Here is a 9,033-nt window from a genome sequence, read left to right on the forward strand (position 1 = left end):
TTTATCCTATCCTTCATTTTCATTTCCATAACAAGAAGTTGAGAGTCTGCTTGTTTCTTCTCCTTAGTAAGCTTGGCAATCAACTTATCCTTAGCAGCAGCAAGAGTCCTCATCCCTGACAAAGTTTCCTCAAGATCTTTGATGATTGATCCGTCATAAGAACAGAAACCTTGGACACCTTACAAACCACAAGCCTAGGATCAACAACAACTATCTAACAAGATTAACAAGTAGAATAAAGTATCCTTACCTGAGTAACCGCTTGAGAAACCGCCTCGTGGAGCTGCTTATCGACTTCATGGACCTCTGCTTGGGTCTTGGGTAACTTCCACCTTTTCACAGACTAAGCCTTAGCTTGGTAGTTACGGTATGAGGGCTAGGAGCCGGAGTAGACTTAGAAGGTTCTTTCTTGACTGGCTTTGGAGAAATCAAATGGCCAATATCATCAAGTAAGAACTGGGTTGTAGGCTTATTAGCAGACTTGGACATGTCTTTAAAAACAACAAAACAGATAAGTTTTCATTTGTTATTACAGAATTAATATATTTATCTTTATAATATTACTTACTTGACATGTTACTGTGAAGTGAGAGATTTGACTGATCGGTTTCTGAATCAGAATCAAGAATCCTAATTTTAAAAGTATGCCTAGTGGAGTTCAGCGCAAGGAAAGAAGCCACTCTCTTTTTGGTTCCTGGAAGTTCAGCCAACTGTGTGAAGTTATCAACTACAAAAAAGTGAAGAAAATTAGTGTTAAAGTTTCAACCGTTATCAAGAAGCTAACGAAATTATAATAATCCTACCCCGCCTAATCCACCTAGTTGGAAGTTTATTCCCATTTGGAATCGAATCTCGTCTAACAAAGAAAAATTGGCTCATCCGATACGAGCCGGGTAACTTTGTAGAGCGGGATTGGTTGGTGAGGTTTGGATTTAAATAAGAATCGACTGGAACCATGGGTGTACAGAGAATACAGGTAAGAAAACTCAGAAAGTCTGAAGTCTAGTTCATGGTCAGCGATGATTTCTTTGAGGGTCATTAAGGTTCGCCAAATCATTGGCATAGCCTGAATGTAGCTGATGCCGGTAAGGGTAAAGAATCGCTGGGTGAAACCCGGGAAGGGATATTAATAGGCGAGCAAGAAGGGGCAGGCAGGAAAACAGACCCAGATTTTAGACGATGAATCGCTTAATGTGAAAGAATCGTATGGCCTGAATATGGTTCCACGGGGAAACGAGGATGCAAGTCGATGTATTTCGGGGTCGGTGAATTTACAGTTTTCCGATGAAGGGTTTTGTAACAAGTTTTGACTCTGCAAATCCTCGTCCATGTGGCTGGCCGAGTTTGAAAGTCGGCTATCGCTCGACATCGGATAAATAGGAATGCAGAATAAAGAGTGAAAGGAAGAGAGGATTACCTGATCTATGATGAAGAATAGATGAATGGATTCCGGAATGAAGAAGATAAGAAGGACTTAGGGTTTATCTTTAATCCCTAGCTTATTCTTTAATTTATATTTTGAACCATATTTCTGTCATTTCATCTGTTTTTGCAGGAGTTTCGAATTTCAAAATGCCAGTTGTCATCCACTTGTAACCGCCATTTTTGGGGGCAGTTGTAAGGGCACAGGTTTTATGTGACAATCGTCAATTTCAGGTTAACTCCGTTAACTCAACTCCGTCAATTCAAACTTAAGATCACTGAATCTATAACGCACACTTCATTACATTTAAACTAGGGTTTAAATGACGCTTAACACTTACTACATGTGTAGTCTTTCGGGAGTTGCACCGAAACGCAAACGAGTTGACGCAAACGATTGATGAATAAACGAAAAACGTCAAAACAGTAATTATGTGATAATTATATGTTAGACTTATGTGTTATGTGATAACATGGTTATAAACGTTAACTCAAGATGTAAACTAGTTATTTAAGTTAGAAAAAAACAACAATTGAAAGTGGAGGGACTTGAGTGTAACTTATTATGTTTATAAATAATAATAATAAACAAACCCTAACCTATTTCATTCCCCCAACCCACCTCCTTGGCTGCCGTCGACTATACACACACATACAACCATCAAATCAAGCCCTTGATTGAAGAATTAGGTGCTAGGAAGGTATAATCGATTATCCTATACATCCTTATTACTTGATTTTGATGTTTAATGGGTTAATTGAAAACCCTAATGAGCCGATTTTGTGTGTGTGTATAGTTAATATGATTGTTGTTGATTGGGTAATGATTTGATAACTAGTATTGATATTGTTACACGTTAATTGTTGTGTCTTTGATTTGAGTTCAAACAAAAACCCTAATCATGTATGTAATGTGTAATTGATGTGCATGAATGGTGTTTATGGAGTCTAGAGTGTTATATGAATGCATGATAGTTCATAGATTGTTAATATGTTGAGTTTGGATGCAAACAGTTTCTGGATAGAATGTGTTATTGATGTTTAAGTGACTGTAACGAAGTGTAAATGTGAAAATTGGTTGAGATTATTGGCACTACAGTAAACTAGGTTGAGTCTAGTTTCTATAGAGTATAAATTTGTAATTTTTGGACAAGTAAAGGTTAACTTTTATGATTTTACAAAAACGTTGTGCAAAGCTGAGCTGTTAGACCTGCTGTTAGGTTGTTTTGTAAATGTTATATCTCATGAACTACGAGACCAATTGGGTTGGTTCCACTTCTGGAAGTTGACTTATTGAGTTAGGAACCTAACCCAAGTGGTCTTGCATTTATTGGATTTTTCGTTTTAACGGGAATTGCAAATAACATTCTGTTGCGCATGAATTTGATTGTTATGAGTTTGCTGTAATGATTTGATGATTGTGAGAAAACAATGAGGAATAAAAATATAATAAAATATGTTCTAGAAACCTAAGACATATATGCTTCTGTGATGATTTTTGGTAAATTAATTGAGATGCTATGATCAGTGGAATAGTACAATCTTTCAAGTAGAATTTCTGTCTCGGTGAAACTAGCTGCTGAGTTTTGTGAAAATGCATAAAACATGATACTTGCTAATTTATTATCGTGTTTTGACCAAATTGCCCTTGAGGGGAATGATTGCAAGTTAATTATCGTGTTTTGACCAAATTGCCCTTGAGGGGAATGATTGCAAGTTAATTGTCGTGTTTTGACCAAAAGGCCCTTGCGGGGAATAATAGCTAATTGATTGTAATGATTTGACCAAATTGCCCTCGTGGGGAATAGTTGCTAGTTAATTGTTATGTGTTGACCAGATTGCCCTTACGGGGAGTAATTGCTAGTGATGTACTTTATGAATATGTGACACGTAAATAATTGCTTACACATGTAACGTATCACAAATACACTTGTTAAAGTCACACACGATTCACAAACGAAACACGAAACATGTTATGTGCATAGGTATTATGTGCCGGGTCTAGAGACTCGATAATATTCCGACACTTAGAAAAATCTCTTTGTTGTTTTAGAACGCTAGAGAGAGTTTTTCTGTGACGCGCATCTTGGTGATTTAATTTGGGAATTTCTTCGCAAACAGTGAGTTTCACTTTCCCCTTTTAAACTCTTTAAACGCTTGTCTCTTGGGGGAGATAACATACTCCGAACGCATTTTAGATTTTGTTAATATAGATTATATATCACTTGTAAAGACTAAGTGGCAAACGCGTAAACTAAAGTCCTTCATAACATCGAACCGGTTAATATTTGGATAATAGCGAGTCACTGTTGAGTAGTACTACTGGGTTTGACAAACCCCACCCAACGCTAAACTCGACTGGAGGTCGAGCGGGTGTAATCTTGGCTAAACACATACCATGGTCTGGATGACCTGGTGGCAAGGCAAATTGATAAACAGTCAGCTTCGGTGTCGAACACTTAGTAATACTTGCTTTATAGGCTAGCTACCTATAGATATATAATTGACATAACACTATCTGGTAACGCAAAACGCTGTAACGCACAACGCTTAACGCAAAACTGAACGCAAACGCTAAACATTTATTTTTATATAAACTTGTGAACTCACCAACCTTGTGTTGACACTTTTAGAATGTTATTCTCAGGTAGCCGAGGCGGGCGCGCGGTTTAGGAACATGCATTGCTTGAAAACGCTTTTGTTATGCAAACTTATTTTTAACAGTTATCATTGGTTTTAAGTCGTCCTGCGTGACGCAACTTTTGGTGCTTCCGCATTTAATTACTCGTAAACGTTTTCATGGTTTTGAAACTTTATTTTATGGTTTGATTATAACTAATGATTCCGATCCTGTTAGTTCACACCCTCTGACGGTAAAACTCCGTTAGTGGATTTTGAGGGTGTGACATTTTATGCAAAGGATACTTGTGTAACATTTGGATTATTTATTCTTGAGATATGTTCCAGGTTGCGTGGGATCAAGGATCCTCGTTATTTGTGTTACTAATGATTGTTTCTCGTGTGTAGGTTTATGATTAACAGATTTAACGGCTAGAGGACCTAGTCTACCTATTTTTACGTTATGGAGCTCATTCAGCACGTGGTCAAAAGACTTGGACGCGACTAGTGGGAGAGTGGAGCAAAGATAGGACTAGTTGTTAGCTTTTATTTTATTATTATTTAACTTAGCTTATGATTAGTTAGGTGACATACTTCACATTCATTAGCAATACTCAGATATTATCATAGCAATACTCACATGCACTTAGCATTCTTGTACTCGCTGATTATAATCTCTAACCTTGTAACACCATTTTTGATTAATAAAGAGGTGATAGATGATTTGTCATCACCCGGGGTTTTTGTGCCGGGATCTGACCAAGATCAATGGTTTTTCCTCACAACAAATCACTGTGTTATTGCTTACATTTGTTTCATAATTGTTATTGTCATTCAAGCACTAAACCTCACTTTACAAATTTGGTTACATTATCCTTAATCGGTTTTTGACCAAAACAATTATCAAACCATATGTATATTATTAATTTCCTTACAATAAATAAAATTAAAATACAAAAGTAATAATATAAATATTAGAAACGTGAAATGTAAAACAAACCCCGTAATAAAGCCCTCTCAATACGGTTTTAGTTACACGGTTGTTTTTTCTTTTAAGTTAAACTTAAATATAAAGTTTCACAAAATAATATCCAAATTATAACAAATGAACATAAACGAATAAATATAAAACTTAAGTACGTTTCATTAAAAAAGAATATAACCCAACATAAATTAATCAAAATAGATTCAAGTATATTATTAATTTCTTACAATAAATAAACAAAAATACAAAAAAATACATTCATAATATTATAAACGAAAATATAAAAAACGAAAAATTTAAACAATCCCCGTAACACGGAGGATAAAAACTAGTGTAATCTATATTATCTATATTACATTATAATAGATATAGGCAACTTTTCATCTTCCATTCTTCTCTCTCGTGAGACGCCGTAATATTAATGGCTAATTTTCTCACTCTCCGGTAAATTGCAATCAATAATAAATTCAATTGAACGGTTATACATGTAATCAATTGAATGAAAAACTTAGGTCACGTTGCATGTTATATAAACCTAATTGCCAACCCCACCATTCGACATCTCACATGATGGCCACCACTCCCGCACCATCTCCACAAACCTCTTCCATCATCCGTTATCTACTCGAATCTGAAACCCTGCACCGGCACCGTCGCTTTAGATGCTGGTCCTGATGAGTTTGTATTTCGCAACTCCAGATTTTATCATTAATTTTTCAATAATTTGTAATTAGTTGGTTTTATGGCTCTTTTTGAAAGTTCGATTACCTGATGAATTAAACCATTCCATCATTGGGAACAAATCGTTGATTAACAGCGAGTTATGAGGTAATGCAAATTTTCAAATCAATCAACTATAGTTACTCTTTTGTATGGTGGAACTAAGATTGCTTGTAAATGATTTCATGAATAATTTACAAGTTTGTTTCTTTTTTTATCAGAGAGTTGTGCTGGAACCAGTAATGCAGGGGTGGGACATAATTGGACGAGCGAGGACAGGAACTGGGAAGACACTTGCTTTTGGCATTCCTATTATGGATAAGATAATTCAATACAATGAGAAGCATGGGTAAATATTGTTTTATTGTGGTTAGTAGGGGCGGTAGTTCCTCATACAACACGCACAACCCGTTTAAATAACGGGTTGTGCTCAACTTGAGCTGTTTAAGTGTTATCTGTTTGTTTTTAACTGTTTTTCTATTAGGCTCGAATAATTTTTGGTTTAAAGTTTTTTTCCAAACTATTTAGACACACTTTTTGGTTAGAATGAAAGTTTTGTTAAAAATCAATTAATTTAAAGCGAGAAACTTATGTTATTTTGAATTGTGGAGATAATATTCTTGTAGTTAAATTTGTTTTTGTTAATATGAAAAACGAAGTAACTTAATCTTAGTTTGGATGAAAAGTTTAGATTCAAGTTAAACGGGTTGTTTTTAGGTTGACCTGAATTTATATGTCATCGAAGTTTTTTTTCCAAACTTTTTGGGCACATTTTTTTGGTTAAAATGAAAGTAAAACCCTTGTTAAAATATCAATTATTTTAAAGCAAGAAACTTATGTTTTTTGATTTATGGAGATAATATTCTTGTAGTCAAATTCGTTTTTGTTTATGAAAAACCAAGAAAATTAATCTTGGGTTTGGATGAAAAGTTTAGAATCACGTTAAATGGTCGTTTTTGGGTTGACTTGAATTCATGTATTTCCAACTCAGGGTTCAAAACTTCAAATATTTGACATTGGTATAAATACGGGCCGTGTCCGGGTTCCAAAATTCAGCTCTCCATCTCATCATCCCGACACAATTGGCACCCATAATATTTGGAATCTTTTTAAAACCGGTTATCAAAGTACTCACATATTTGGTCAAATATTAACAGAAGCGGGAGAAACCCGTTAGCCATTGTTATGGCTCCTACTCGAGAGCTTGCTTGAGAAGTGGAAAAGGAATTCTATGAGGCAACACCAAATTTGGATTCTCTGTATGTGTATGGTGGTTCACTAATTCAACGCCAGATGAGTGCTATTGACCGCGATGTTGATATTATAAGTGGTACTCCGGGACGTGTTATTGACCTGCTTAAACGAGGTGCTTTGAATCAATCAGAAGTTATGTGATGAAGCAGATCAGATGCTCAATGTCGGTTTTGCTGAAGTTGTTGAAACCATATTGCAGTATTTGCCAAAACAACGTCAAACCATGATGTTTTTAGCTACCATGCCAAGTTGGATTAGTTTTCGAAGACACCTATAACTATCGATCTGATAAGCCAGTTTTGCATAAATCTGTTTTTTAATAATATTTAACTACTTAATATTATTATATACATTTGGTTAATGCAAAGTGTTGATTTCATGTTGGTGATTCAGACCAAAAGTTGGCTAATGGAATTGCACTTTATTCTATTGCGTCTGAAACACGTGATAAAGCATCAATTCTTGGACCATTAATAACTATATGGGTCGACATTTTCTGCTTGAATTTTTTTTAATGGAGGTGTGAAATAATATTTATGTTTATTAAGGAGCATGGGGATGGTGGAAAATCTATGATTTTTACTCAAAACAAAACGCGGTGCGGATTGTTTAGCATATGCGTTGCAAAAAAATTTTTGGATGTGAAGCTTTGCATGGAGATAGTTCACAGCGTCAATAGAAGACAACGCTTTTGGGATTTAGAAATGGTCAAATTAATGTATTGATAGCTACTGATGTGGCGGCTTGTGGTCTTAACGTTCCTAAATTGATCTGGTGTGAATCTTTTTGATTGTTTTAGTTTTGTTTGATTTGAGTTTTCATTTTCCTATTGTAACCATGATTTTGATGTTGGTTAGGTGATACATTATGAGATACCTAACTCGTTTGAGATATTTGTTCATCGATCGGAGTGTATGGGTCGTGCTGGCAAGAAAGGAAGGGCGATTTTAATGTATTCGTCTCAGCAATGGAGGGATGTTAAAGGATACAAGTGTGAAGTAGGATGCAAGTTTACTGAGGTAATTGTTTTTAGAATTTATAGTTGTGTTTATGTTTGTTCGTTAATATTCTAAATGAACAGTATATAAACATAAACCAATACCATAAACAAACACAGGTGAACATAAACGAATACTAATAAAGATACGTGAATGTCCCAAACATAAAGTTTAATTACCATCATCATTACATCCAACATTTCAAAACTAAACAAAGATAGCTAATTTAAAGCCTAAATAACATTAAATGGATAAATAAGTTGATTGAAATATGTAAACAAACCTAAAATGAACCTAAAGGAACAAACATTAATGAACAAACGTGGCATACTTTTAGGGGTCGCAATTCCTGAGTTATGACACAATCTGAACAAGACACGAAAATAAGACACGTATTCGGTTGGTTGCCACATCCTGTTTGTTAAACAGGTCTATCTGAACATTCACGATTTAATAAGTTTGACTGTTAAAGTTTAAACCCGTTTAAGGGTTTATAACAAAGTGTATATCTAGATTTTTAATCAAAATATTCAACATAATTTTAAACTCTTAATTTCTAAAAGCTAAATATTAACTTTTCTGGCGGTATTTAGATTGACCTGTTTAATAAATGATTCGTGTCTGCCAACCCAACGTCTATATCATTTTTTTATTGTCTCGGGAATTTCCGCCTCAATCATTCATACTCTTTTATTAAGAAAAGATATGAACTTTAATTAATTTCATTATGATTTGATTTTGTTAAATGTATGTTATGGGATTCTGGGAGTTCACTAAAAGGGACACGAAGGTGGTGAATATTGACTTTTGATTTTATGAACACTCATTATGTAGTTGACTAATTTGTATATATAGTATATTTTTTTGCAAGGTTATGTATATTCTTGGACCGAGTCATTGGGATGTCTGGAACTAAAGCAATGTTCAGGGTCAGGCTATGAGTATAAATGACATTATGATCTAATTTGTGTACAAAAGCTCGTTAAATGGATATTATAGGAATTTGACAGTTCAATAAAAGGGATGTGAAGGCAC

The 9,033-nt window shown here is 34.8% G+C and overlaps 1 pseudogene; it reads left to right on the forward strand.

The window, feature by feature from the left end:
- Positions 1 to 955: 955 nt before the first annotated feature.
- LOC143635168 (DEAD-box ATP-dependent RNA helicase 53, mitochondrial-like) lies at positions 956 to 9,033 on the forward strand (annotated as a pseudogene).

This window comes from Bidens hawaiensis, unplaced genomic scaffold (genome assembly GCF_021521415.1).
Source record: "Bidens hawaiensis isolate Kalapana, Puna unplaced genomic scaffold, B.hawaiensis_p1.1 tig00000536_1, whole genome shotgun sequence".
Taxonomy (NCBI): domain Eukaryota; kingdom Viridiplantae; phylum Streptophyta; class Magnoliopsida; order Asterales; family Asteraceae; genus Bidens; species Bidens hawaiensis.